The sequence below is a fragment of the Leptonotus elevatus genome, chromosome 5, assembly GCF_054856555.1.
Source record: "Leptonotus elevatus isolate MCC_2025b chromosome 5, RoL_Lele_1.0, whole genome shotgun sequence".
Classification (NCBI taxonomy): domain Eukaryota; kingdom Metazoa; phylum Chordata; class Actinopteri; order Syngnathiformes; family Syngnathidae; genus Leptonotus; species Leptonotus elevatus.
In genome coordinates, this window is record NC_141243.1 from 25,975,075 (window position 1) to 26,003,059 (window position 27,985).

Sequence of the window (27,985 nt, forward strand, 5' to 3'; positions counted from 1 at the left end):
ATGGCGTCTTTGATGGCGGCAAGGGTGAGCCAGTCTTTTCCAAACTCCTCTCGGGAACACTTGGCTTGGCTCACCCCGTAGAGCACGTATTGTGCATTTAGGACCTCCCTTGCTGGCAAGTCCGGGAATTTTCTCAGGTGGCCGGCTGTTGCCCACAGGTCTACGGCAGCACTGCACTCCCAGAGGAGGTGCCTCACCGACTCCTGGGCGCCACAACCAGGTCGGGGGCAGGTTGAGTGCGCTGACATTCCTCGGGAGTGCATAACGGCCCTGACTGGGAGAATCTCGTGGGCCACCATCCACGACAGGTCCCGAAGTCTGTTTGGGAGGGCAGGATGGTTGGCGTTGCGCCAAACAGTTGTGGGCTTGCCAAATGCAAGCCCGCGCACTTGACTCGCTGTTTACCGCTCCTGCACAATAGAGATGAGAGACTTGTGATTTTTCAAAATGTGACAATCTTCATTTTCCAAGTTAAAATTTCTTAAAAATTTTGGGATAAAAGAATGTGCTGGTGGTAAATTAAAAGACACCGGAAGTCTTTGATCGCTGGGTATTAGTTTTAATTTACGGAGGTACGATCCCATCCAGAATCGTGTCATTGCTTGACTTTTGGGATTGCTGGATGGTCCCAGAGCATTTTGCAGATGGAGGGCCACATATCTGCTGCCCAAAAAGAGCTGGAGGTCCGGCACGCCTTTTCCACCCTTCTCTTTTGTTTTTTTCATCGTGTCCCTCCTCAGTCTTTCCCATTTAGAACCCCAGATAAAGTAAAAAATTGCACGGTCCAAATCTAAAAGCACATTTCTTTTTGGGATAAAAACTGAACCGATTAATAAAAGCAAGGGTAAAATGACTGCTTTTATTATTAAAATCTTCCCCTCTAAAGTCAACTCTCTCAGTCTCCAAAAGCCAAGTTTTTTTCTCACTTTCCCTACCACGTCGCCCCAGTTTGTATCCCCTCCCCCTCCCTTACTGAATTTAATCCCAAGTATTTTCTGGTCCGTTTGTATCTCCGTCAGGGGCAGTCCTGTCTTCTGTGTCGCGGTCCACGGTCCGTAAAACTGTGCTTGGGTCTTGTCTCTGTTGAGTTTAGAGCCAGACGCTCTTCCATACCAGTCAGTCAAGTCCATGGTCCTTGTCACGGATAAAATGTCAGAACACAGGATGTTAATATCGTCCATATATAAAACACACTTTGTTGTGAGTCCCCCGCCCCCTGGAATACTCACCCCCTCGATCATTTTGTCCCTTCTCAAAATCTGTGCCAACGGTTCTATGCATAGAACATAGAGGAGGGCAGATAAGGGACAGCCCTGACGGACGCCGCAGTTAATTTGCACTGCTTTTGTCAAGTTCCCGTTGACCACAAATTTGCTGGTAATATCTCGGTACAGCAGGCCCACCCACTCTAGATACCTTCCCGGGAAACCCCATTTTTGCAGTAGCCTAAAAAGGTACTGGTGCGAGATCCGATCAAAAGCCTTCTCAAAGTCTAAATTTAGGACTACTAGCCGCATATTTCTGTCTCTCGCATAACAGATGGTGTCACGAATCAGCATGAGGCTGTCCGTGATCTTCCTCCCCGCGATGGCACAGGTTTGGTCCGGGTCGATCAAATTCTCTAAAAACACAGACATATGCATAGCTAAAAGTTTGCTAAAAAGTTTGCAACATTTAAAAGCGTAATTGGACGCCAGTTGTTCAGGTCTGTTTTGTCTCCTTTCTTATGCAGTAAAGTGACTATCCCTTTTCTAAAACTGTCTGGTAGTCGGTTTGTTTTGTCCAGTTCATTAAAAACAGTGAGTAAGTCTGGTGCTAAAATGTCCCAAAAAGTCAGGTAAAATTCCGAGCAGAGGCCATCCTCGCCCGGAGATTTTGCCTTCTTCAGTTGTTTTACACATGTATTTAGTTCTTCGGGTGTAAAATCCTGTGTTAAAGGCCCATTGTCAGTCACTGTTTTTTCAATGAAGTTTAAAACCTCTACCATTATCTCCTCTTGGGTATCTTTACGCTCATACAGTTTTTGATAGTAAGTTTCCACTGCTTCAATTATTTCATTATTTGTTTCTGTAATAGTCCCGTTTTCTTTTTTTAGTTTAAAAATGCCCCCACCCTTGCTCATAATTTTTTTAAAGAAGTACCTTGTGCATTTTTCACCTTCTTCTATTTCCTTCTCTCTGCTCCTTAATAAAAACCCTTTGCTCTGAATATCTGCCATTGCTTTCATTTCTTTTTTGATCTCTTTAATTTCATTAAAATTGATCCCCTCTTGTGTCAGATTAAAATACCTTTGCAGTCTCTTTTGCATTCCCAGCATACATTTCATTTCCTTGATTTTCTTCTCTCTTCCTGCTTTTTTAAAAAAAGTCTGAGTCCTTACTTTCATCATTTCCCACCATTGTGCCCGTGATTTGTAAAGGTCTTGAAGGGTCTGCCAGTCCTTGTACCGCTCCCTGTACTGAGAGACCAAAGTCTCGTCCTCGAGCAGGGAGCAGTTCAATTTCCACAGACCTCTTCCAATAGTCACGCCAGAAGAAAGTGAAAGGGTGCAAGACAGTATTAGGTGATCTGAGAAAAAAACAGGAGTTAATCTAGCATCAATCTGTGTCCAACCCCGTGTAAATACGTAATCTATGCGAGAGGCTCTGGTGCCGTCACCACTAAACCAGGTGAAGCCCTCCTCTCTTGGATGCATGGTTTTAAAGCAGTCCTCTAATTTGAATACGCGGCACATGTCTTGCAATAAAACCGATGTTTTGTCAATTTTAAAATCCTCCCCAGCTCCCTTCCTATCCTTCCTATTTAAAACACAATTAAAATCACCTCCAATAATTAGTGGATTATGACCTAGCATGTGGGACTGCAAATTCTCTAAAATATCATACCTGTCATGCTTTTCATTAGAACCATAAATATTTAAAAGGCTAAAGTCCCGTTCTGTAAAAGTTAAATGTGCTAACAGTGCTCGTCCGTCTCTCACCACTGTGCTCCCCTTTAAAACAATCTGAGGATTATTTATTAAAATGGCCACTCCATCATTTCTATTTTCGTTTGAGCCACTCCATAGTGATGGATGTGGCCACATTTCCTCCCACTGTTTGTAATTTCTTAAAAAGGGTATGCCACATTCTTGGATTAAAAACAGATCAGATTTAAAAGTTTTTAGAAATGTTAAAACGCTCTGAGCTCTAATCTTTGACTTCACGCTTCTAACGTTAATAGTTGAGAAGGTGAGGGTAATAGGTATGATTAAAAATAAAAAAATAAAAACACAGATGGGGTTACAAAATTTTAAGAGAACATTATTTAAAAAAAAACAAGGCAGTCGCTAAGGTATTTCTCGAGAGCGTATTTCTTCCTTTACCTCAGCAAAAGGGGCAGAGCTAAAACACTGGTCGTCTGTCAGGGGCACTTGAGGTGGTGATCGCTCACGCAACCTTAAATTCATAGTGTTTCTGCTTTTTGGCGTTGATTGCAGTACTATGTTTAAAAAGGAGAGTTCATTTGGTGAATCCGAGGGGAAGACCCTGGTCTCCCCCACCTCGCTATCTGGGCTCCCGGGCCTTCCCCTCTTCTCCGTGGACAGGGGAGACTCAGAGGACCGTTGAGATGCAAGCCTTTTATTATTTTGAGCACAAGTGATCTGGGTGTCTTCACTGTCAGCCTCATGTGGACTGACTTCGCTTGACTCGCTTGTGGGCATTTCTTGCAGCATCTCACTTTCCTCTGAGCTCTCGATTGGTGGGGCCGGCCTGCTCTCCTCCCCTTGCCCCTCCTCACCTGTCCCCTCTCCACCAATGACAGGATTTGGAGGGAAATTTGAATTTTCTTTGTGACATTCAATTTGTTTGTCAGCTTCATTTCCATTTCCTTGTGCCATTTCTTTTCCAGCCTTCAGTTTGTTGGCAAATGATTTTGGACAATTTCTGTAGAGGTGGTTAGTTTCCCCACAAAGATTGCACTTTCTGCCATTGGTACATTCTTCAAAAGTATGCCCAATTACTCTACATTTCCTACAAATTGTTTTCTCACACGCTTCCGCCAGGTGTCCATGCTCACCACACTTGCGGCAGAGCTTGGGCTGGCCCTGGTAATGTATGTAGCCCCGGTTTTCACCCAAGACTATCATTGGTGGGAGATGTTTCAGGCCCTGAAAGCCCTGGGGGTCCTGCCATTGTTGGATGGGTACCCGCCAGGCACAGTTCCAGATGCCGTCCTCATCCCTCACCTTCACAGCCTGGCCTTTAACCGTGCAATATCTACCCAGCCAAAAACAAATGTCTTCTGCATTCACTGTCTCATTAAACATTCTGACAATAACTGTTTTAGCAGCATTATCAGTCAGTTTTTCAACATTGAACACAGAGAACTGGGCTTTCACATTTTCAAAACGAGTCCAAAATTCACGAAGGTTCACAGCAGAGGTGAAACTCACATCAAATCCCTTACTAAAGGGCAAAGTTATAATACAATTTAAATCCTCAGCTTTAAATTTCAGGGTTTGTTGGACAAGCTTTCTGGAGAAGTCCAGCCTGGACATCCACAGAGGCTCACCACCATCCCTTTCCCGAAACATAAATCGAACACTGTGGTGCCTCCGCATGCCGGCATATGTAGCCGACATGTCGGAGACAACCACTTGGTCACAACTTCTCACGAACAAAAAAACAGTACACTCACCTTGGTCGTTCTCCTATAACACAAAGTTTAAACAACACAATAACAATACCCCTGCAATTGAGTTAGATTCACAGCCACAACAGGCATAGAATTATCTCTCAACAGAGGCGATCGCAGTCTTAGCCAAAAGGCCGAGAAGCGATGAAGAGGATAACTGATGGACTCAAGTACAGGCTTCTCGGTCTACCAACTCTCACAGTCGGTCATGTTACACCAAGCAGCGCTGCTCTTATGGACACTGAGACGGAGGAAACCTTGTCTGCTGACTTAACCATTCATTATTCACAAGCCTTCACATAAGCAGCTGCAGTCCAACAACTTTTGCAGTCTTCCTGCAGGATGAAAGACCAAGCGCCTGCTGCGGTCCCGGCCAGACTTGTGAAGAAAGCCAGAAGACCATAGTCAAGTCTTGCTCATTTGTGTTAATTGGTTTCAAGACTATCGCTCTTAATTATTGACATACAAGCCAGGGAAGAGCGCGAACGCAGTTCCCCACTATCAGAAATTATGCAGTCGAGATTCCCACATTTGGAGAATTCGCAATGGTCAATGCAGCCGCCAGTGCAATGGCTGCACCTCGCCCTGGGTGAACCACATTCTTGATCATGGTGTCACCCCTGCCAGGTAAGTATGCCTTCCTCAGCCTGGGCACGGGGTCTTGCTTTTTTCCACTCACCCTCTTGGATGACTGTGCCATTCGTACACTGGCGAATGCCTGGCCCAGCATGATGGGCCAGTTTCTCTCAGTGGATTAGAACGGCGTGTGTACTTCGCACAGGGCGTTAGAGGAGGTCACAGGCACAACTGCGGAGCATGCAATAGCTGAATGAGCTCAAGTGTCAACCCTCTGGAACGGGTTCGACTCACCGGGTTGGTGGACAGCAGAGTAGATGTGTGTCGGCTACGTCGCCTGCTTCCCAATTTGACGACATGGTTGCTTCCGCCACACCTACTTGTGCGCACGTGAGTATTGCCACAGCCCGTTTTCTCTGTCTAGATTAGCATTTTCGTTTACCAGCGGAGGTGGTGCACCGCTCCTGGAAATACTGCAATAACAAGATGATGCGCGGAATAGGCAAAGCAAGCTCTGAATCCCATCTCCCTGTTCAAAAAAGCAATTCAATATGAAGTCTCCAGATAGGAGACATATCAGATATTAAACTGATAAGAACAGATTTTTTTCTTTTTCATGTTTTTATTGTCACTTTTCAATCAATTACAAATCACATTTCTCCAATATGGAGCATTCATCTTGTCTCGAATATGACATGTAAAAATAAAAACAAATAAAAATTTAAAAATGAAAAAAACATTAATATCTATTGTGCAGGAGCGTAGCACTGCATTACTAAGTGGGACTTCATCCCACCCTCTCAAAAAGCGCTTCTCCAGGACCTGCCGGGTCACCCTTTTTGCTCCTTCCCTCCTTGAGAGCCAGGCCGTCGCTGCCAAGACCTTCACCGTGTAGCTCCGGTTCCCTCCTCCGGGCGGGCACAGGCGACGCTTCTTGTTGGCTGTGTCCTTGGCCTGCCGCGTGCAGCTTCGATGGTCTCTGCAGCCATTCGGAGCACAGCCACGGGGGGGGGTCTGCCTGTGCCTCCTTACCAGCAAGTTTCTGGAGGTCCACATGGCGTCTTTGATGGCGGCAAGGGTGAGCCAGTCTTTCGCAAACTCCTCTCGGGAACACTTGGCTTGGCTCACCCCATAGAGCACGTATTGTGCATTTAGGACCTCCCTTGCTGGCAAGTCCGGGAATTTTCTCAGGTGGCCGGCTGTTGCCCACAGGTCTACGGCAGCACTGCACTCCCAGAGGAGGTGCCTCACCGACTCCTGGGCGCCACAACCAGGTCGGGGGCAGGTTGAGTGCGCTGACATTCCTCGGGAGTGCATAACGGCCCTGACTGGGAGAATCTCGTGGGCCACCATCCACGACAGGTCCCGAAGTCTGTTTGGGAGGGCAGGATGGTTGGCGTTGCGCCAAACCGTTGTGGGCTTGCCGAATGCAAGCCCGCGCACTTGACTCGCTGTTTGCCGCTCCTGCACAATAGAGATGAGAGACTTGTGATTTTTCAAAATGTGACAATCTTCATTTTCCAAGTTAAAATTTCTTAAAAATTTTGGGATAAAAGAATGTGCTGGTGGTAAATTAAAAGACACCGGAAGTCTTTGATCGCTGGGTATTAGTTTTAATTTACGGAGGTACGATCCCATCCAGAATCGTGTCATTGCTTGACTTTTGGGATTGCTGGATGGTCCCAGAGCATTTTGCAGATGGAGGGCCACATATCTGCTGCCCAAAAAGAGCTGGAGGTCCGGCACGCCTTTTCCACCCTTCTCTTTTGTTTTTTTCATCGTGTCCCTCCTCAGTCTTTCCCATTTAGAACCCCAGATAAAGTAAAAAATTGCACGGTCCAAATCTAAAAGCACATTTCTTTTTGGGATAAAAACTGAACCGATTAATAAAAGCAAGGGTAAAATTACTGCTTTTATTATTAAAATCTTCCCCTCTAAAGTCAACTCTCTCAGTCTCCAAAAGCCAAGTTTTTTTCTCACTTTCCCTACCACGTCGCCCCAGTTTGTATCCCCTCCCCCTCCCTTACTGAATTTAATCCCAAGTATTTTCTGGTCCGTTTGTATCTCCGTCAGGGGCAGTCCTGTCTTCTGTGTCGCGGTCCACGGTCCGTAAAACTGTGCTTGGGTCTTGTCTCTGTTGAGTTTAGAGCCAGACGCTCTTCCATACCAGTCAGTCAAGTCCATGGTCCTTGTCACGGATAAAATGTCAGAACACAGGATGTTAATATCGTCCATATATAAAACACACTTTGTTGTGAGTCCCCCGCCCCCTGGAATACTCACCCCCTCGATCCTTTTGTCCCTTCTCAAAATCTGTGCCAACGGTTCTATGCATAGAACATAGAGGAGGGCAGATAAGGGACAGCCCTGACGGACGCCGCAGTTAATTTGCACTGCTTTTGTCAAGTTCCCGTTGACCACAAATTTGCTGGTAATATCTCGGTACAGCAGGCCCACCCGCTCTAGATACCTTCCCGGGAAACCCCATTTTTGCAGTAGCCTAAAAAGGTACTGGTGCGAGATCCGATCAAAAGCCTTCTCAAAGTCTAAATTTAGGACTACTAGCCGCATATTTCTGTCTCTCGCATAACAGATGGTGTCACGAATCAGCATGAGGCTGTCCGTGATCTTCCTCCCCGCGATGGCACAGGTTTGGTCCGGGTCGATCAAATTCTCTAAAAACACAGACATATGCATAGCTAAAAGTTTGCTAAAAAGTTTGCAACATTTAAAAGCGTAATTGGACGCCAGTTGTTCAGGTCTGTTTTGTCTCCTTTCTTATGCAGTAAAGTGACTATCCCTTTTCTAAAACTGTCTGGTAGTCGGTTTGTTTTGTCCAGTTCATTAAAAACAGTGAGTAAGTCTGGTGCTAAAATGTCCCAAAAAGTCAGGTAAAATTCCGAGCAGAGGCCATCCTCGCCCGGAGATTTTGCCTTCTTCAGTTGTTTTACACATGTATTTAGTTCTTCGGGTGTAAAATCCTGTGTTAAAGGCCCATTGTCAGTCACTGTTTTTTCAATGAAGTTTAAAACCTCTACCATTATCTCCTCTTGGGTATCTTTACGCTCATACAGTTTTTGATAGTAAGTTTCCACTGCTTCAATTATTTCATTATTTGTTTCTGTAATAGTCCCGTTTTCTTTTTTTTAATTTAAAAATGCCCCCACCCTTGCTCATAATTTTTTTAAAGAAGTACCTTGTGCATTTTTCACCTTCTTCTATTTCCTTCTCTCTGCTCCTTAATAAAAACCCTTTGCTCTGAATATCTGCCATTGCTTTCATTTCTTTTTTGATCTCTTTAATTTCATTAAAATTGATCCCCTCTTGTGTCAGATTAAAATACCTTTGCAGTCTCTTTTGCATTCCCAGCATACATTTCATTTCCTTGATTTTCTTCTCTCTTCCTGCTTTTTTAAAAAAAGTCTGAGTCCTTACCTTCATCATTTCCCACCATTGTGCCCGTGATTTGTAAAGGTCTTGAAGGGTCTGCCAGTCCTTGTACCGCTCCCTGTACTGAGAGACCAAAGTCTCGTCCTCGAGCAGGGAGCAGTTCAATTTCCACAGACCTCTTCCAATAGTCACGCCAGAAGAAAGTGAAAGGGTGCAAGACAGTATTAGGTGATCTGAGAAAAAAACAGGAGTTAATCTAGCATCAATCTGTGTCCAACCCCGTGTAAATACGTAATCTATGCGAGAGGCTCTGGTGCCGTCACCACTAAACCAGGTGAAGCCCTCCTCTCTTGGATGCATGGTTTTAAAGCAGTCCTCTAATTTGAATATGCGGCACATGTCTTGCAATAAAACCGATGTTTTGTCAATTTTAAAATCCTCCCCAGCTCCCTTCCTATCCTTCCTATTTAAAACACAATTAAAATCACCTCCAATAATTAGTGGATTATGACCTAGCATGTGGGACTGCAAATTCTCTAAAATATCATACCTGTCATGCTTTTCATTAGAACCATAAATATTTAAAAGGCTAAAGTCCCGTTCTGTAAAAGTTAAATGTGCTAACAGTGCTCGTCCGTCTCTCACCACTGTGCTCCCCTTTAAAACAATCTGAGGATTATTTATTAAAATGGCCACTCCATCATTTCTATTTTCGTTTGAGCCACTCCATAGTGATGGATGTGGCCACATTTCCTCCCACTGTTTGTAATTTCTTAAAAAGGGTATGCCACATTCTTGGATTAAAAACAGATCAGATTTAAAAGTTTTTAGAAATGTTAAAACGCTCTGAGCTCTAATCTTTGACTTCACGCTTCTAACGTTAATAGTTGAGAAGGTGAGGGTAATAGGTATGATTAAAAATAAAAAAATAAAAACACAGATGGGGTTACAAAATTTTAAGAGAACATTATTTAAAAAAAAACAAGGCAGTCGCTAAGGTATTTCTCGAGAGCGTATTTCTTCCTTTACCTCAGCAAAAGGGGCAGAGCTAAAACACTGGTCGTCTGTCAGGGGCACTTGAGGTGGTGATCGCTCACGCAACCTTAAATTCATAGTGTTTCTGCTTTTTGGCGTTGATTGCAGTACTATGTTTAAAAAGGAGAGTTCATTTGGTGAATCCGAGGGGAAGACCCTGGTCTCCCCCACCTCGCTATCTGGGCTCCCGGGCCTTCCCCTCTTCTCCGTGGACAGGGGAGACTCAGAGGACCGTTGAGATGCAAGCCTTTTATTATTTTGAGCACAAGTGATCTGGGTGTCTTCACTGTCAGCCTCATGTGGACTGACTTCGCTTGACTCGCTTGTGGGCATTTCTTGCAGCATCTCACTTTCCTCTGAGCTCTCGATTGGTGGGGCCGGCCTGCTCTCCTCCCCTTGCCCCTCCTCACCTGTCCCCTCTCCACCAATGACAGGATTTGGAGGGAAATTTGAATTTTCTTTGTGACATTCAATTTGTTTGTCAGCTTCATTTCCATTTCCTTGTGCCATTTCTTTTCCAGCCTTCAGTTTGTTGGCAAATGATTTTGGACAATTTCTGTAGAGGTGGTTAGTTTCCCCACAAAGATTGCACTTTCTGCCATTGGTACATTCTTCAAAAGTATGCCCAATTACTCTACATTTCCTACAAATTGTTTTCTCACACGCTTCCGCCAGGTGTCCATGCTCACCACACTTGCGGCAGAGCTTGGGCTGGCCCTGGTAATGTATGTAGCCCCGGTTTTCACCCAAGACTATCATTGGTGGGAGATGTTTCAGGCCCTGAAAGCCCTGGGGGTCCTGCCATTGTTGGATGGGTACCCGCCAGGCACAGTTCCAGATGCCGTCCTCATCCCTCACCTTCACAGCCTGGCCTTTAACCGTGCAATATCTACCCAGCCAAAAACAAATGTCTTCTGCATTCACTGTCTCATTAAACATTCTGACAATAACTGTTTTAGCAGCATTATCAGTCAGTTTTTCAACATTGAACACAGAGAACTGGGCTTTCACATTTTCAAAACGAGTCCAAAATTCACGAAGGTTCACAGCAGAGGTGAAACTCACATCAAATCCCTTACTAAAGGGCAAAGTTATAATACAATTTAAATCCTCAGCTTTAAATTTCAGGGTTTGTTGGACAAGCTTTCTGGAGAAGTCCAGCCTGGACATCCACAGAGGCTCACCACCATCCCTTTCCCGAAACATAAATCGAACACTGTGGTGCCTCCGCATGCCGGCATATGTAGCCGACATGTCGGAGACAACCACTTGGTCACAACTTCTCACGAACAAAAAAACAGTACACTCACCTTTGTCGTTCTCCTATAACACAAAGTTTAAACAACACAATAACAACACCCCTGCAATTGAGTTAGATTCACAGCCACAACAGGCATAGAATTATCTCTCAACAGAGGCGATCGCAGTCTTAGCCAAAAGGCCGAGAAGCGATGAAGAGGATAACTGACGGACTCAAGTACAGGCTTCTCGGTCTACCCACTCTCACAGTCGGTCATGTTACACCAAGCAGCGCTGCTCTTATGGACACTGAGACGGAGGAAACCTTGTCTGCTGACTTAACCATTCATTATTCACAAGCCTTCACATAAGCAGCTGCAGTCCAACAACTTTTGCAGTCTTCCTGCAGGATGAAAGACCAAGCGCCTGCTGCGGTCCCGGCCAGACTTGTGAAGAAAGCCAGAAGACCATAGTCAAGTCTTGCTCATTTGTGTTAATTGGTTTCAAGACTATCGCTCTTAATTTTTGACATACAAGCCAGGGAAGAGCGCGAACGCAGTTCCCCACTATCAGAAATTATGCAGTCGAGATTCCCACATTTGGAGAATTCGCAAGGGTCAATGCAGCCGCCAGTGCAATGGCTGCACCTCGCCCTGGGTGAACCACATTCTTGATCATGGTGTCACCCCTGCCAGGTAAGTATGCCTTCCTCAGCCTGGACACGGGGTCTTGCTTTTTTCCACTCACCCTCTTGAATGACTGTGCCATTCGTACACTGGCGAATGCCTGGCCCAGCATGATGGGCCAATTTCTCTCAGTGGATTAGAACGGCGTGTGTACTTCGCACAGGGCGTTAGAGGAGGTCACAGGCACAACTGCAAAGCATGCAATAGCTGAATGAGCTCAAGTGTCAAGCTTCTGGAACGGGTTCGACTCACCGGGTTGGTGGACAGCAGAGTAGATGTGTGTCGGCTACGTCGCCTGCTTCCCAATTTGACGACATGGTTGCTTCCGCCACACCTACTTGTGCGCACGTGAGTATTGCCACAGCCCGTTTTTTCTGTCTAGATTAGCATTTTCGATGACCAGCGGAGGTGGTGCACCGCTCCTGGAAATACTGCAATACCAGGATGATGCGCGGAATGGGCAAAGTAAGCTCTGAATCCCATCTCCCTGTTCAAAAAAGCAATTTAATATGAAGTCTCCAGATAGGAGACATATCAGATATTAAACTGATAAGAACAGATACTACACTTGATCTTAGCCAAAAGGCCGAGAAGCGATGAAGAGGATAACTGACGGACTCAAGTACAGGCTTCTCGGTCTACCCACTCTCACAGTCGGTCATGTTACACCAAGCAGCGCTGCTCTTATGGACACTGAGACGGAGGAAACCTTGTCTGCTGACTTAACCATTCATTATTCACAAGCCTTCACATAAGCAGCTGCAGTCCAACAACTTTTGCAGTCTTCCTGCAGGATGAAAGACCAAGCGCCTGCTGCGGTCCCGGCCAGACTTGTGAAGAAAGCCAGAAGACCATAGTCAAGTCTTGCTCATTTGTGTTAATTGGTTTCAAGACTATCGCTCTTAATTTTTGACATACAAGCCAGGGAAGAGCGCGAACGCAGTTCCCCACTATCAGAAATTATGCAGTCGAGATTCCCACATTTGGAGAATTCGCAAGGGTCAATGCAGCCGCCAGTGCAATGGCTGCACCACGCCCTGGGTGAACCACATTCTTGATCATGGTGTCACCCCTGCCAGGTAAGTATGCCTTCCTCAGCCTGGACACGGGGTCTTGCTTTTTTTCACTCACCCTCTTGAATGACTGTGCCATTCGTACACTGGCGAATGCCTGGCCCAGCATGATGGGCCAGTTTCTCTCAGTGGATTAGAACGGCGTGTGTACTTCGCACAGGGCGTTAGAGGAGGTCACAGGCACAACTGCAAAGCATGCAATAGCTGAATGAGCTCAAGTGTCAAGCTTCTGGAACGGGTTCGACTCACCGGGTTGGTGGACAGCAGAGTAGATGTGTGTCGGCTACGTCGCCTGCTTCCCAATTTGACGACATGGTTGCTTCCGCCACACCTACTTGTGCGCACGTGAGTATTGCCACAGCCCGTTTTCTCTGTCTAGATTAGCATTTTCGTTGACCAGCGGAGGTGGTGCACCGCTCCTGGAAATACTGCAATACCAGGATGATGCGCGGAATGGGCAAAGCAAGCTCTGAATCCCATCTCCCTGTTCAAAAAAGCAATTTAATATGAAGTCTCCAGATAGGAGACATATCAGATATTAAACTGATAAGAACAGATTTTTTTTTTCATGTTTATTATTGTCACTTTTCAATCAATTACAAATCACATTTCTCCAATATGGAGCATTCATCTTGTCTCAAATATGACATGTAAAAATAAAAACAAAATAAAAAATGAAAAAACATTCATATCTATTGTGCAGGAGCGTAGCACTGCATTACTAAGTGGGACTTCATCCCACCCTCTCAAAAAGCGCTTGTCCAGGACCTGCCGGGTCACCCTTTTTGCTCCTTCCCTCCTGGAGAGCCAGGCCGTCGCTGCCGAGACCTTCACCGTGTAGCTCCGGTTCCCTCCTCCGGGCGGGCACAGGCGACGCTTCTTGGTGGCTGTGTCCTTGGCCTGCCGCGTGCAGCTTCGATGGTCTCTGCAGCCATTCGGAGCACAGCCACGGGGGGGGGTCAGCCTGTGCCTCCTTACCAGCAAGTTTCTGGAGGTCCACATGGCGTCTTTGATGGCGGCAAGGGTGAGCCAGTCTTTCGCAAACTCCTCTCGGGAACACTTGGCTTGGCTCACCCCATAGAGCACGTATTGTGCATTTAGGACCTCCCTTGCTGGCAAGTCCGGGAATTTTCTCAGGTGGCCGGCTGTTGCCCACAGGTCTACGGCAGCACTGCACTCCCAGAGGAGGTGCCTCACCGACTCCTGGGCGCCACAACCAGGTCGGGGGCAGGTTGAGTGCGCTGACATTCCTCGGGAGTGCATAACGGCCCTGACTGGGAGAATCTCGTGGGCCACCATCCACGACAGGTCCCGAAGTCTGTTTGGGAGGGCAGGATGGTTGGCGTTGCGCCAAACCGTTGTGGGCTTGCCGAATGCAAGCCCGCGCACTTGACTCGCTGTTTGCCGCTCCTGCACAATAGAGATGAGAGACTTGTGATTTTTCAAAATGTGACAATCTTCATTTTCCAAGTTAAAATTTCTTAAAAATTTTGGGATAAAAGAATGTGCTGGTGGTAAATTAAAAGACACCGGAAGTCTTTGATCGCTGGGTATTAGTTTTAATTTACGGAGGTACGATCCCATCCAGAATCGTGTCATTGCTTGACTTTTGGGATTGCTGGATGGTCCCAGAGCATTTTGCAGATGGAGGGCCACATATCTGCTGCCCAAAAAGAGCTGGAGGTCCGGCACGCCTTTTCCACCCTTCTCTTTTGTTTTTTTCATCGTGTCCCTCCTCAGTCTTTCCCATTTAGAACCCCAGATAAAGTAAAAAATTGCACGGTCCAAATCTAAAAGCACATTTCTTTTTGGGATAAAAACTGAACCGATTAATAAAAGCAAGGGTAAAATTACTGCTTTTATTATTAAAATCTTCCCCTCTAAAGTCAACTCTCTCAGTCCCCAAAAGCCAAGTTTTTTTCTCACTTTCCCTACCACGTCGCCCCAGTTTGTATCCCCTCCCCCTCCCTTACTGAATTTAATCCCAAGTATTTTCTGGTCCGTTTGTATCTCCGTCAGGGGCAGTCCTGTCTTCTGTGTCGCGGTCCACGGTCCGTAAAACTGTGCTTGGGTCTTGTCTCTGTTGAGTTTAGAGCCAGACGCTCTTCCATACCAGTCAGTCAAGTCCAGGGTCCTTGTCACGGATAAAATGTCAGAGCACAGGATGTTAATATCGTCCATATATAAAACACACTTTGTTGTGAGTCCCCCGCCCCCTGGAATACTCACCCCCTCGATCATTTTGTCCCTTCTCAAAATCTGTGCCAACGGTTCTATGCATAGAACATAGAGGAGGGCAGATAAGGGACAGCCCTGACGGACGCCGCAGTTAATTTGCACTGCTTTTGTCAAGTTCCCGTTGACCACAAATTTGCTGGTAATGTCTCGGTACAGCAGGCCCACCCACTCTAGATACCTTCCCGGGAAACCCCATTTTTGCAGTAGCCTAAAAAGGTACTGGTGCGAGATCCGATCAAAAGCCTTCTCAAAGTCTAAATTTAGGACTACTAGCCGCATATTTCTGTCTCTCGCATAACAGATGGTGTCACGAATCAGCATAAGGCTGTCCGTGATCTTCCTCCCCGCGATGGCACAGGTTTGGTCCGGGTCGATCAAATCCTGTAAAAACACAGACATACGCATAGCTAAAAGTTTGCTAAAAAGTTTGCAATCAACATTTAAAAGTGTAATTGGACGCCAGGTGTTCAGGTCTGTTTTGTCTCCCTTCTTATGCAGTAAAGTGACTATCCCTATTCTAAAACTGTCTGGTAGTCGGTTTGTTTTGTCCAGTTCATTAAAAACAGTGAGTAAGTCTGGTGCTAAAAAGTCCCAAAAAGTCAGGTAAAATTCCGAGCAGAGGCCATCTTCGCCCGGAGATTTTGCCTTCTTCAGTTGTTTTACACATGTATTTAGTTCTTCAGGTGTAAAATCCTGTGTTAAAGGCCCATTGTCAGTCACTGTTTTTTCAATGAAGTTTAAAACCTCTACCATTATCTCCTCTTGGGTATCTTTACGCTCATACAGTTTTTGATAGTAAGTTTCCACTGCTTTAATTATTTCATTATTTGTTTCTGTAATAGTCCCGTTTTCTTTTTTTAGTCTAAAAATGCCCCCACCCTTGCTCATAATTTTTTTAAAGAAGTACCTTGTGCATTTTTCACCTTCTTCTATTTCCTTCTCTCTGCTCCTTAATAAGAACCCTTTGCTCTGAATATCTGCCATTGCTTTCATTTCTTTTTTGATCTCTTTAATTTCATCATTAAAATTGATCCCCTCTTGTGTCAGATTAAAATACCTTTGCAGTCTCTTTTGCATTCCCAGCATACATTTCATTTCCTTGATTTTCTTCTCTCTTCCTGCTTTTTTAAAAAAAGTCTGAGTCCTTACCTTCATCATTTCCCACCATTGTACCCGTGATTTGTAAAGGTCTTGAAGGGTCTGCCAGTCCTTGTACCGCTCCCTGTACTGAGAGACCAAAGTCTCGTCCTCGAGCAGGGAGCAGTTCAATTTCCACAGACCTCTTCCAATAGTCACGCCAGAAGAAAGTGAAAGGGTGCAAGACAGTATTAGGTGATCTGAGAAAAAAACAGGAGTTAATCTAGCATCAATCTGTGTCCAACCCCGTGTAAATACGTATTCTATGCGAGAGGCTCTGGTGCCGTCACCACTAAACCAGGTGAAGCCCTCCTCTCTTGGATGCATGGTTTTAAAGCAGTCCTCTAATTTGAATACGCGGCACATGTCTTGCAATAAAACCGATGTTTTGTCAATTTTAAAATCCTCCCCAGCTCCCTTCCTATCCTTCCTATTTAAAACACAATTAAAATCACCTCCAATAATTAGTGGATTATGACCTAGCATGTGGGACTGCAAATTCTCTAAAATATCATACCTGTCATGCTTTTCATTAGAACCATAAATATTTAAAAGGCTAAAGTCCCGTTCTGTAAAAGTTAAATGTGCTAACAGTGCTCGTCCGTCTCTCACCACTGTGCTCCCCTTTAAAACAATCTGAGGATTATTTATTAAAATGGCCACTCCATCATTTCTATTTTCGTTTGAGCCACTCCATAGTGATGGATGTGGCCACATTTCCTCCCACTGTTTGTAATTTCTTAAAAAGGGTATGCCACATTCTTGGATTAAAAACAGATCAGATTTAAAAGTTTTTAGAAATGTTAAAACGCTCTGAGCTCTAATCTTTGACTTCACGCTTCTAACATTAATAGTTGAGAAGGTGAGGGTCATAGGTATGATTAAAAATAAAAAAATAAAAACACAGATGGGGTTACAAAATTTTAAGAGAACATTATTTAAAAAAAAACAAGGCAGTCGCTAAGGTATTTCTCGAGAGCGTATTTCTTCCTTTACCTCAGCAAAAGGGGCAGAGCTAAAACACTGGTCGTCTGTCAGGGGCACTTGAGGTGGTGATCGCTCACGCAACCTTAAATTCATAGTGTTTCTGCTTTTTGGCGTTGATTGCAGTACTATGTTTAAAAAGGAGAGTTCATTTGGTGAATCCGAGGGGAAGACCCTGGTCTCCCCCACCTCGCTATCTGGGCTCCCGGGCCTTCCCCTCTTCTCCGTGGACAGGGGAGACTCAGAGGACCGTTGAGATGCAAGCCTTTTATTATTTTGAGCACAAGTGATCTGGGTGTCTTCACTGTCAGCCTCATGTGGACTGACTTCGCTTGACTCGCTTGTGGGCATTTCTTGCAGCATCTCACTTTCCTCTGAGCTCTCGATTGGTGGGGCCGGCCTGCTCTCCTCCCCTTGCCCCTCCTCACCTGTCCCCTCTCCACCAATGACAGGATTTGGAGGGAAATTTGAATTTTCTTTGTGACATTCAATTTGTTTGTCAGCTTCATTTCCATTTCCTTGTGCCATTTCTTTTCCAGCCTTCAGTTTGTTGGCAAATGATTTTGGACAATTTCTGTAGAGGTGGTTAGTTTCCCCACAAAGATTGCACTTTCTGCCATTGGTACATTCTTCAAAAGTATGCCCAATTACTCTACATTTCCTACAAATTGTTTTCTCACACGCTTCCGCCAGGTGTCCATGCTCACCACACTTGCGGCAGAGCTTGGGCTGGCCCTGGTAATGTATGTAGCCCCGGTTTTCACCCAAGACTATCATTGGTGGGAGATGTTTCAGGCCCTGAAAGCCCTGGGGGTCCTGCCATTGTTGGATGGGTACCCGCCAGGCACAGTTCCAGATGCCGTCCTCATCCCTCACCTTCACAGCCTGGCCTTTAACCGTGCAATATCTACCCAGCCAAAAACAAATGTCTTCTGCATTCACTGTCTCATTAAACATTCTGACAATAACTGTTTTAGCAGCATTATCAGTCAGTTTTTCAACATTGAACACAGAGAACTGGGCTTTCACATTTTCAAAACGAGTCCAAAATTCACGAAGGTTCACAGCAGAGGTGAAACTCACATCAAATCCCTTACTAAAGGGCAAAGTTATAATACAATTTAAATCCTCAGCTTTAAATTTCAGGGTTTGTTGGACAAGCTTTCTGGAGAAGTCCAGCCTGGACATCCACAGAGGCTCACCACCATCCCTTTCCCGAAACATAAATCGAACACTGTGGTGCCTCCGCATGCCGGCATATGTAGCCGACATGTCGGAGACAACCACTTGGTCACAACTTCTCACGAACAAAAAAACAGTACACTCACCTTGGTCGTTCTCCTATAACACAAAGTTTAAACAACACAATAACAATACCCCTGCAATTGAGTTAGATTCACAGCCACAACAGGCATAGAATTATCTCTCAACAGAGGCGATCGCAGTCTTAGCCAAAAGGCCGAGAAGCGATGAAGAGGATAACTGATGGACTCAAGTACAGGCTTCTCGGTCTACCCACTCTCACAGTTGGTCATGTTACACCAAGCAGCGCTGCGCTTATGGACACTGAGACGGAGGAAACCTTGTCTGCTGACTTAACCATTCATTATTCACAAGCCTTCACATAAGCAGCTGCAGTCCAACAACTTTTGCAGTCTTCCTGCAGGATGAAAGACCAAGCGCCTGCTGCGGTCCCGGCCAGACTTGTGAAGAAAGCCAGAAGACCATAGTCAAGTCTTGCTCATTTGTGTTAATTGGTTTCAAGACTATCGCTCTTAATTATTGACATACAAGCCAGGGAAGAGCGCGAACGCAGTTCCCCACTATCAGAAATTATGCAGTCGAGATTCCCACATTTGGAGAATTCGCAATGGTCAATGCAGCCGCCAGTGCAATGGCTGCACCTCGCCCTGGGTGAACCACATTCTTAATCATGGTGTCACCCCTGCCAGGTAAGTATGCCTTCCTCAGCCTGGACACGGGGTCTTGCTTTTTTCCACTCACCCTCTTGAATGACTGTGCCATTCGTACACTGGCGAATGCCTGGCCCAGCATGATGGGCCAGTTTCTCTCAGTGGATTAGAACGGCGTGTGTACTTCGCACAGGGCGTTAGAGGAGGTCACAGGCACAACTGCGGAGCATGCAATAGCTGAATGAGCTCAAGTGTCAAGCCTCTGGAACGGGTTCGACTCACCGGGTTGGTGGACAGCAGAGTAGATGTGTGTCGGCTACGTCGCCTGCTTCCCAATTTGACGACATGGTTGCTTCCGCCACACCTACTTGTGCGCACGTGAGTATTGCCACAGCCCGTTTTCTCTGTCTAGATTAGCATTTTCGTTGACCAGCGGAGGTGGTGCACCGCTCCTGGAAATACTGCAATACCAGGATGATGCGCAGAATGGGCAAAGTAAGCTCTGAATCCCATCTCCCTGTTCAAAAAAGCATTTTAATATGAAGTCTCCAGATAGGAGACATATCAGATATTAAACTGATAAGAACAGATACTACACTTGATCTTAGCCAAAAGGCCGAGAAGCGATGAAGAGGATAACTGACGGACTCAAGTACAGGCTTCTCGGTCTACCAACTCTCACAGTCGGTCATGTTACACCAAGCAGCGCTGCTCTTATGGACACTGAGACGGAGGAAACCTTGTCTGCTGACTTAACCATTCATTATTCACAAGCCTTCACATAAGCAGCTGCAGTCCAACAACTTTTGCAGTCTTCCTGCAGGATGAAAGACCAAGCGCCTGCTGCGGTCCCGGCCAGACTTGTGAAGAAAGCCAGAAGACCATAGTCAAGTCTTGCTCATTTGTGTTAATTGGTTTCAAGACTATCGCTCTTAATTATTGACATACAAGCCAGGGAAGAGCGCGAACGCAGTTCCCCACTATCAGAATTTATGCAGTCGAGATTCCCACATTTGGAGAATTCGCAATGGTCAATGCAGCCGCCAGTGCAATGGCTAAACCTCGCCCTGGGTGAACCACATTCTTGATCATGGTGTCACCCCTGCCAGGTAAGTATGCCTTCCTCAGCCTGGGCACGGGGTCTTGCTTTTTTCCACTCACCCTCTTGGATGACTGTGCTATTCGTACACTGGCGAATGACTGGCCCAGCATGATGGGCCAGTTTCTCTCAGTGGATTAGAACGGCGTGTGTACTTCGCACAGGGCATTAGAGGAGGTCACAGGCACAACTGCGGAGCATGCAATAGCTGAATGAGCTCAAGTGTCAAGCCTCTGGAACGGGTTCGACTCACCGGATTGGTGGACAGCAGAGTAGATGTGTGTCGGCTACGTCGCCTGCTTCCTTATTTGACGACATGGTTGCTTCCGCCACACCTACTTGTGCGCACGTGAGTATTGCCACAGCCCGTTTTCTCTGTCTAGATTAGCATTTTCGTTGACCAGCGGAGGTGGTGCACCGCTCCTGGATATACTGCAATACCAGGATGATGCGCGGAATGGGCAAAGCAAGCTCTGAATCCCATCTCCCTGTTCAAAAAAGCAATTTAATATGAAGTCTCCTGATTGGAGACATATCAGATATTAAACTGATAAGAACAGATTTTTTCTTTCTTTTTCATGTTTTTATTGTCACTTTTCAATCAATTACAAATTTACATTTCTCCAATATGGAGCATTCATTTTGTCTCAAATATGACATGTAAAAATAAAAACAAAATAAAAAATGAAAAATGAAAAAACATTCATATCTATTGTGCAGGAGCGTAGCACTGCATTACTAATTGGGACTTCATCCCACCCTCTCAAAAAGCGCTTGTCCAGGACCTGCCGGGTAGCCCTTTTTGCTCCTTCCTTCCTGGAGAGCCAGGCCGTCGCTGCCGAGACCTTCACCGTGTAGCTCCGGTTCCCTCCTCCGGGCGGGCACAGGCGACGCTTCTTGGTGGCTGTGTCCTTGGCCTGCCGCGTGCAGCTTCGATGGTCTCTGCAGCCATTCGGAGCACAGCCACGGGGGGGGTCTGCCTGTGCCTCCTTACCAGCAAGTTTCTGGAGGTCCACATGGCGTCTTTGATGGCGGCAAGGGTGAGCCAGTCTTTCGCAAACTCCTCTCGGGAACACTTGGCTTGGCTCACCCCGTAGAGCACGTATTGTGCATTTAGGACCTCCCTTGCTGGCAAGTCCGGGAATTTTCTCAGGTGGCCGGCTGTTGCCCACAGGTCTACGGCAGCACTGCACTCCCAGAGGAGGTGCCTCACCGACTCCTGGGCGCCACAACCAGGTCGGGGGCAGGTTGAGTGCGCTGACATTCCTCGGGAGTGCATAACGGCCCTGACTGGGAGAATCTCGTGGGCCACCATCCACGACAGGTCCCGAAGTCTGTTTGGGAGGGCAGGATGGTTGGCGTTGCGCCAAACAGTTGTGGGCTTGCCGAATGCAAGCCCGCGCACTTGACTCGCTGTTTGCCGCTCCTGCACAATAGAGATGAGAGACTTGTGATTTTTCAAAATGTGACAATCTTCATTTTCCAATTTAAAATTTCTTAAAAATTTTGGGATAAAAGAATGTGCTGGTGGTAAATTAAAAGACACCGGAAGTCTTTGGTCGCTGGGTATTAGTTTTAATTTACGGAGGTACGATCCCATCCAGAATCGTGTCATTGCTTGACTTTTGGGATTGCTGGGTGGTCCCAGAGCATTTTGCAGATGGAGGGCCACATATCTGCTGCCCAAAAAGAGCTGGAGGTCCGGCACGCCTTTCCCACCCTTCTCTTTTGTTTTTTTCATCGTGTCCCTCCTCAGTCTTTCCCATTTAGAACCCCAGATAAAGTAAAAAATTGCACGGTCCAAATCTAAAAGCACATTTCTTTTTGGGATAAAAACTGAACCGATTAATAAAAGCAAGGGTAAAATTACTGCTTTTATTATTAAAATCTTCCCTTCTAAAGTCAACTCTCTCAGTCTCCAAAAGCCAAGTTTTTTTCTCACTTTCCCTACCACGTCGCCCCAGTTTGTATCCCCTCCCCCTCCCTTACTGAATTTAATCCCAAGTATTTTCTGGTCCGTTTGTATCTCCGTCAGGGGCAGTCCTGTCTTCTGTGTCGCGGTCCACGGTCCGTAAAACTGTGCTTGGGTCTTGTCTCTGTTGAGTTTAGAGCCAGACGCTCTTCCATACCAGTCAGTCAAGTCCAGGGTCCTTGTCACGGATAAAATGTCAGAGCACAGGATGTTAATATCGTCCATATATAAAACACACTTTGTTGTGAGTCCCCCGCCCCCTGGAATACTCACCCCCTCGATCATTTTGTCCCTTCTCAAAATCTGTGCCAACGGTTCTATGCATAGAACATAGAGGATACTGATAAGAACAGATACTACACTTGATCTTAGCCAAAAGGCCGAGAAGCGATGAAGAGGATAACTGACGGACTCAAGTACAGGCTTCTCAGTCTACCCACTCTCACAGTCGGTCATGTTACACCAAGCAGCGCTGCTCTTATGGACACTGAGACGGAGGAAACCTTGTCTGCTGACTTAACCATTCATTATTCACAAGCCTTCACATAAGCAGCTGCAGTCCAACAACTTTTGCAGTCTTCCTGCAGGATGAAAGACCAAGCGCCTGCTGCGGTCCCGGCCAGACTTGTGAAGAAAGCCAGAAGACCATAGTCAAGTCTTGCTCATTTGTGTTAATTGGTTTCAAGACTATCGCTCTTAATTTTTGACATACAAGCCAGGGAAGAGCGCGAACGCAGTTCCCCACTATCAGAAATTATGCAGTCGAGATTCCCACATTTGGAGAATTCGCAAGGGTCAATGCAGCCGCCAGTGCAATGGCTGCACCTCGCCCTGGGTGAACCACATTCTTGATCATGGTGTCACCCCTGCCAGGTAAGTATGCCTTCCTCAGCCTGGACACGGGGTCTTGCTTTTTTCCACTCACCCTCTTGAATGACTGTGCCATTCGTACACTGGCGAATGCCTGGCCCAGCATGATGGGCCAGTTTCTCTCAGTGGATTAGAACGGCGTGTGTACTTCGCACAGGGCGTTAGAGGAGGTCACAGGCACAACTGCGGAGCATGCAATAGCTGAATGAGCTCAAGTGTCAAGCCTCTGGAACGGGTTCGACTCACCGGGTTGGTGGACAGCAGAGTAGATGTGTGTCGGCTACGTCGCCTGCTTCCCAATTTGACGACATGGTTGCTTCCGCCACACCTACTTGTGCGCACGTGAGTATTGCCACAGCCCGTTTTCTCTGTCTAGATTAGCATTTTCGTTGACCAGCGGAGGTGGTGCACCGCTCCTGGAAATACTGTAATAACAAGATGATGCGCGGAATGGGCAAAGCAAGCTCTGAATCCCATCTCCCTGTTCAAAAAAGCAATTTAATATGAAGTCTCCAGATAGGAGACATATCAGATATTAAACTGATAAGAACAGATTTTTCTTTTTCATGTTTTTATTGTCACTTTTCAATCAATTACAAATCACATTTCTGCAATATGGAGCATTCATCTTGTCTCGAATATGACATGTAAAAATAAAAACAAATAAAAATTTAAAAATGAAAAAAAACATTCATATCTATTGTGCAGGAGCGTAGCACTGCATTACTAAGTGGGACTTCATCCCACCCTCTCAAAAAGCGCTTGTCCAGGACCTGCCGGGTCACCCTTTTTGCTCCTTCCCTCCTGGAGAGCCAGGCCGTCGCTGCCGAGACCTTCACCGTGTAGCTCCGGTTCCCTCCTCCGGGCGGGCACAGGCGACGCTTCTTGGTGGCTGTGTCCTTGGCCTGCCGCGTGCAGCTTCGATGGTCTCTGCAGCCATTCGGAGCACAGCCACGGGGGGGGTCTGCCTGTGCCTCCTTACCAGCAAGTTTCTGGAGGTCCACATGGCGTCTTTGATGGCGGCAAGGGTGAGCCAGTCTTTCGCAAACTCCTCTCGGGAACACTTGGCTTGGCTCACCCCATAGAGCACGTATTGTGCATTTAGGACCTCCCTTGCTGGCAAGTCCGGGAATTTTCTCAGGTGGCCGGCTGTTGCCCACAGGTCTACGGCAGCACTGCACTCCCAGAGGAGGTGCCTCACCGACTCCTGGGCGCCACAACCAGGTCGGGGGCAGGTTGAGTGCGCTGACATTCCTCGGGAGTGCATAACGGCCCTGACTGGGAGAATCTCGTGGGCCACCATCCACGACAGGTCCCGAAGTCTGTTTGGGAGGGCAGGATGGTTGGCGTTGCGCCAAACCGTTGTGGGCTTGCCAAATGCAAGCCCGCGCACTTGACTCGCTGTTTGCCGCTCCTGCACAATAGAGATGAGAGACTTGTGATTTTTCAAAATGTGACAATCTTCATTTTCCAATTTAAAATTTCTTAAAAATTTTGGGATAAAAGAATGTGCTGGTGGTAAATTAAAAGACACCGGAAGTCTTTGATCGCTGGGTATTAGTTTTAATTTACGGAGGTACGATCCCATCCAGAATCGTGTCATTGCTTGACTTTTGGGATTGCTGGATGGTCCCAGAGCATTTTGCAGATGGAGGGCCACATATCTGCTGCCCAAAAAGAGCTGGAGGTCCGGCACGCCTTTTCCACCCTTCTCTTTTGTTTTTTTCATCGTGTCCCTTCTCAGTCTTTCCCATTTAGAACCCCAGATAAAGTAAAAAATTGCACGGTCCAAATCTAAAAACACATTTCTTTTTGGGATAAAAACTGAACTGATTAATAAAAGCAAGGGTAAAATTACTGCTTTTATTATTAAAATCTTCCCCTCTAAAGTCAACTCTCTCAGTCTCCAAAAGCCAAGTTTTTTTCTCACTTTCCCTACCACGTCGCCCCAGTTTGTATCCCCTCCCCCTCCCTTACTGAATTTAATCCCAAGTATTTTCTGGTCCGTTTGTATCTCCGTCAGGGGCAGTCCTGTCTTCTGTGTCGCGGTCCATGGTCCGTAAAACTGTGCTTGGGTCTTGTCTCTGTTGAGTTTAGAGCCAGACGCTCTTCCATACCAGTCAGTCAAGTCCAGGGTCCTTGTCACGGATAAAATGTCAGAACACAGGATGTTAATATCGTCCATATATAAAACACACTTTGTTGTGAGTCCCCCGCCCCCTGGAATACTCACCCCCTCGATCATTTTGTCCCTTCTCAAAATCTGTGCCAACGGTTCTATGCATAGAACATAGAGGAGGGCAGATAAGGGACAGCCCTGACGGACGCCGCAGTTAATTTGCACTGCTTTTGTCAAGTTCCCGTTGACCACAAATTTGCTGGTAATATCTCGATACAGCAGGCCCACCCACTCTAGATACCTTCCCGGGAAACCCCATTTTTGCAGTAGCCTAAAAAGGTACTGGTGCGAGATCCGATCAAAAGCCTTCTCAAAGTCTAAATTTAGGACTACTAGCCGCATATTTCTGTCTCTCGCATAACAGATGGTATCACGAATCAGCATAAGGCTGTCTGTGATCTTCCTCCCCGCGATGGCACAGGTTTGGTCCGGGTCGATCAAATCCTGTAAAAACACAGACATACGCATAGCTAAAAGTTTGCTAAAAAGTTTGCAATCAACATTTAAAAGCGTAATTGGACGCCAGTTGTTCAGGTCTGTTTTGTCTCCTTTCTTATGCAGTAAAGTGACTATCCCTTTTGTAAAACTGTCTGGTAGTCGGTTTGTTTTGTCCAGTTCATTAAAAACAGTGAGTAAGTCTGGTGCTAAAATGTCCCAAAAAGTCAGGTAAAATTCCGAGCAGAGGCCATCCTCGCCCGGAGATTTTGCCTTCTTCAGTTGTTTTACACATGTATTTAGTTCTTCAGGTGTAAAATCCTGTGTTAAAGGCCCATTGTCAGTCACTGTTTTTTCAATGAAGTTTAAAACCTCTACCATTATCTCCTCTTGGGTATCTTTACGCTCATACAGTTTTTGATAGTAAGTTTCCACTGCTTCAATTATTTCATTATTTGTTTCTGTAATGGTACCGTTTTCTTTTTTTAGTTTAAAAATGCCCCCACCCTTGCTCATAATTTTTTTAAAGAAGTACCTTGTGCATTTTTCACCTTCTTCTATTTCCTTCTCTCTGCTCCTTAATAAAAACCCTTTGCTCTGAATATCTGCCATAGCTCTCATTTCTTTTTTGATCTCTTTAATTTCATCATTAAAATTGATCCCCTCTTGTGTCAGATTAAAATACCTTTGCAGTCTCTTTTGCATTCCCAGCATACATTTCATTTCCTTGATTTTCTTCTCTCTTCCTGCTTTTTTGAAAAAAGTCTGAGTCCTTACCTTCATCATTTCCCACCATTGTGCCCGTGATTTGTAAAGGTCTTGAAGGGTCTGCCAGTCCTTGTACCGCTCCCTGTACTGAGAGACCAAGGTCTCGTCCTCGAGCAGGGAGCAGTTCAATTTCCACAGACCTCTTCCAATAGTCACGCCAGAAGAAAGTGAAAGGGTGCAAGACAGTATTAGGTGATCTGAGAAAAAAACAGGAGTTAATCTAGCATCAATCTGTGTCCAACCCCGTGTAAATACGTAATCTATGCGAGAGGCTCTGGTGCCGTCACCACTAAACCAGGTGAAGCCCTCCTCTCTTGGATGTATGGTTTTAAAGCAGTCCTCTAATTTGAATACGCGGCACATGTCTTGCAATAAAACCGATGTTTTGTCAATTTTAAAATCCTCCCCAGCTCCCTTCCTATCCTTCCTATTTAAAACACAATTAAAATCGCCTCCAATAATTAGTGGATTATGACCTAGCATGTGGGACTGCAAATTCTCTAAAATATCATACCTGTCATGCTTTTCATTAGAACCATAAATATTTAAAAGGCTAAGGTCCTGTTCTGTAAAAGTTAAGTGTGCTAACAGTGCTCGTCCGTCTCTCACCACTGTGCTCCCCTTTAAAACAATCTGAGGATTATTTATTAAAATGGCCACTCCATCATTTCTATTTTCGTTTGAGCCACTCCATAGTGATGGATGTGGCCACATTTCCTCCCACTGTTTGTAATTTCTTAAAAAGGGTATGCCACATTCTTGGATTAAAAACAGATCAGATTTAAAAGTTTTTAGAAATGTTAAAACGCTCTGAGCTCTAATCTTTGACTTCACGCTTCTAACATTAATAGTTGAGAAGGTGAGGGTCATAGGTATGATTAAAAATAAAAAAATAAAAACACAGATGGGGTTACAAAATTTTAAGAGAACATTATTTTTAAAAAAACAAGGCAGTCGCTAAGGTATTTCTCGAGAGCGTATTTCTTCCTTTACCTCAGCAAAAGGGGCAGAGCTAAAACACTGGTCGTCTGTCAGGGGCACTTGAGGTGGTGATCGCTCACGCAACCTTAAATTCATAGTGTTTCTGCTTTTTGGCGTTGATTGCAGTACTATGTTTAAAAAGGAGAGTTCATTTGGTGAATCTGAGGGGAAGACCCTGGTCTCCCCCACCTCGCTATCTGGGCTCCCGGGCCTTCCCCTCTTCTCCGTGGACAGGGGAGACTCAGAGGACCGTTGAGATGCAAGCCTTTTATTATTTTGAGCACAAGTGATCTGGGTGTCCTCACTGTCAGCCTCATGTGGACTGACTTCACTTGACTCGCTTGTGGGCATTTCTTGCAGCATCTCACTTTCCTCTGAGCTCTCGATTGGTGGGGCCGGCCTGCTCGCCTCCCCTTGACCCTCCTCACCTGTCCCCTCTCCACCAATGACAGGATTTGGAGGGAAATTTGAATTTTCTTTGGGACATTCAATTTGTTTGTCAGCTTCATTTCCATTTCCTTGTGCCATTTCTTTTCCAGCCTTCAGTTTGTTGGCAAATGATTTTGGACAATTTATGTAGAGGTGGTTAGTTTCCCCACAAAGATTGCACTTTCTGCCATTGGTACATTCTTCAAAAGTATGCCCAATTACTCTACATTTCCTACAAATTGTTTTCTCACACGCTTCCGCCAGGTGTCCATGCTCACCACACTTGCAGCAGAGCTTGGGCTGG

At 45.9% G+C, this 27,985-nt stretch overlaps 12 non-coding genes and 1 pseudogene across 12 annotated transcripts; all 13 read right to left on the reverse strand.

The window, feature by feature from the left end:
• Positions 1-5,147: 5,147 nt before the first annotated feature.
• On the reverse strand, positions 5,148-5,312 carry LOC147174483 (U1 spliceosomal RNA). The gene has a single exon (XR_015094958.1). It is a non-coding gene; the product is annotated as a U1 spliceosomal RNA (small nuclear RNA).
• Positions 5,313-5,701: 389 nt separating this feature from the next.
• Positions 5,702-5,897, reverse strand: LOC147174484 (U2 spliceosomal RNA). The gene has a single exon (XR_015095251.1). It is a non-coding gene; the product is annotated as a U2 spliceosomal RNA (small nuclear RNA).
• A 5,558-nt stretch (positions 5,898-11,455) lies between these two features.
• Positions 11,456-11,620, reverse strand: LOC147174485 (U1 spliceosomal RNA). The gene has a single exon (XR_015095272.1). It is a non-coding gene; the product is annotated as a U1 spliceosomal RNA (small nuclear RNA).
• A 389-nt stretch (positions 11,621-12,009) lies between these two features.
• Positions 12,010-12,201, reverse strand: LOC147174486 (U2 spliceosomal RNA). The gene has a single exon (XR_015095139.1). It is a non-coding gene; the product is annotated as a U2 spliceosomal RNA (small nuclear RNA).
• Positions 12,202-12,525: 324 nt separating this feature from the next.
• LOC147174487 (U1 spliceosomal RNA) lies at positions 12,526-12,690 on the reverse strand. The gene has a single exon (XR_015095270.1). It is a non-coding gene; the product is annotated as a U1 spliceosomal RNA (small nuclear RNA).
• A 389-nt stretch (positions 12,691-13,079) lies between these two features.
• LOC147174488 (U2 spliceosomal RNA) lies at positions 13,080-13,273 on the reverse strand. The gene has a single exon (XR_015095228.1). It is a non-coding gene; the product is annotated as a U2 spliceosomal RNA (small nuclear RNA).
• Positions 13,274-18,830: 5,557 nt separating this feature from the next.
• Positions 18,831-18,995, reverse strand: LOC147174489 (U1 spliceosomal RNA). Its single transcript, XR_015095052.1, has one exon. It is a non-coding gene; the product is annotated as a U1 spliceosomal RNA (small nuclear RNA).
• Positions 18,996-19,384: 389 nt separating this feature from the next.
• LOC147174490 (U2 spliceosomal RNA) lies at positions 19,385-19,576 on the reverse strand. Its single transcript, XR_015095194.1, has one exon. It is a non-coding gene; the product is annotated as a U2 spliceosomal RNA (small nuclear RNA).
• Positions 19,577-19,900: 324 nt separating this feature from the next.
• Positions 19,901-20,065, reverse strand: LOC147174491 (U1 spliceosomal RNA). Its single transcript, XR_015095051.1, has one exon. It is a non-coding gene; the product is annotated as a U1 spliceosomal RNA (small nuclear RNA).
• Positions 20,066-20,454: 389 nt separating this feature from the next.
• On the reverse strand, positions 20,455-20,653 carry LOC147174492 (U2 spliceosomal RNA). Its single transcript, XR_015095242.1, has one exon. It is a non-coding gene; the product is annotated as a U2 spliceosomal RNA (small nuclear RNA).
• A 1,649-nt stretch (positions 20,654-22,302) lies between these two features.
• Positions 22,303-22,411, reverse strand: LOC147174493 (U2 spliceosomal RNA; annotated as a pseudogene).
• A 324-nt stretch (positions 22,412-22,735) lies between these two features.
• Positions 22,736-22,900, reverse strand: LOC147174494 (U1 spliceosomal RNA). Its single transcript, XR_015094949.1, has one exon. It is a non-coding gene; the product is annotated as a U1 spliceosomal RNA (small nuclear RNA).
• Positions 22,901-23,289: 389 nt separating this feature from the next.
• LOC147174495 (U2 spliceosomal RNA) lies at positions 23,290-23,483 on the reverse strand. The gene has a single exon (XR_015095248.1). It is a non-coding gene; the product is annotated as a U2 spliceosomal RNA (small nuclear RNA).
• Between the last annotated feature and the right edge of the window lie 4,502 nt (positions 23,484-27,985).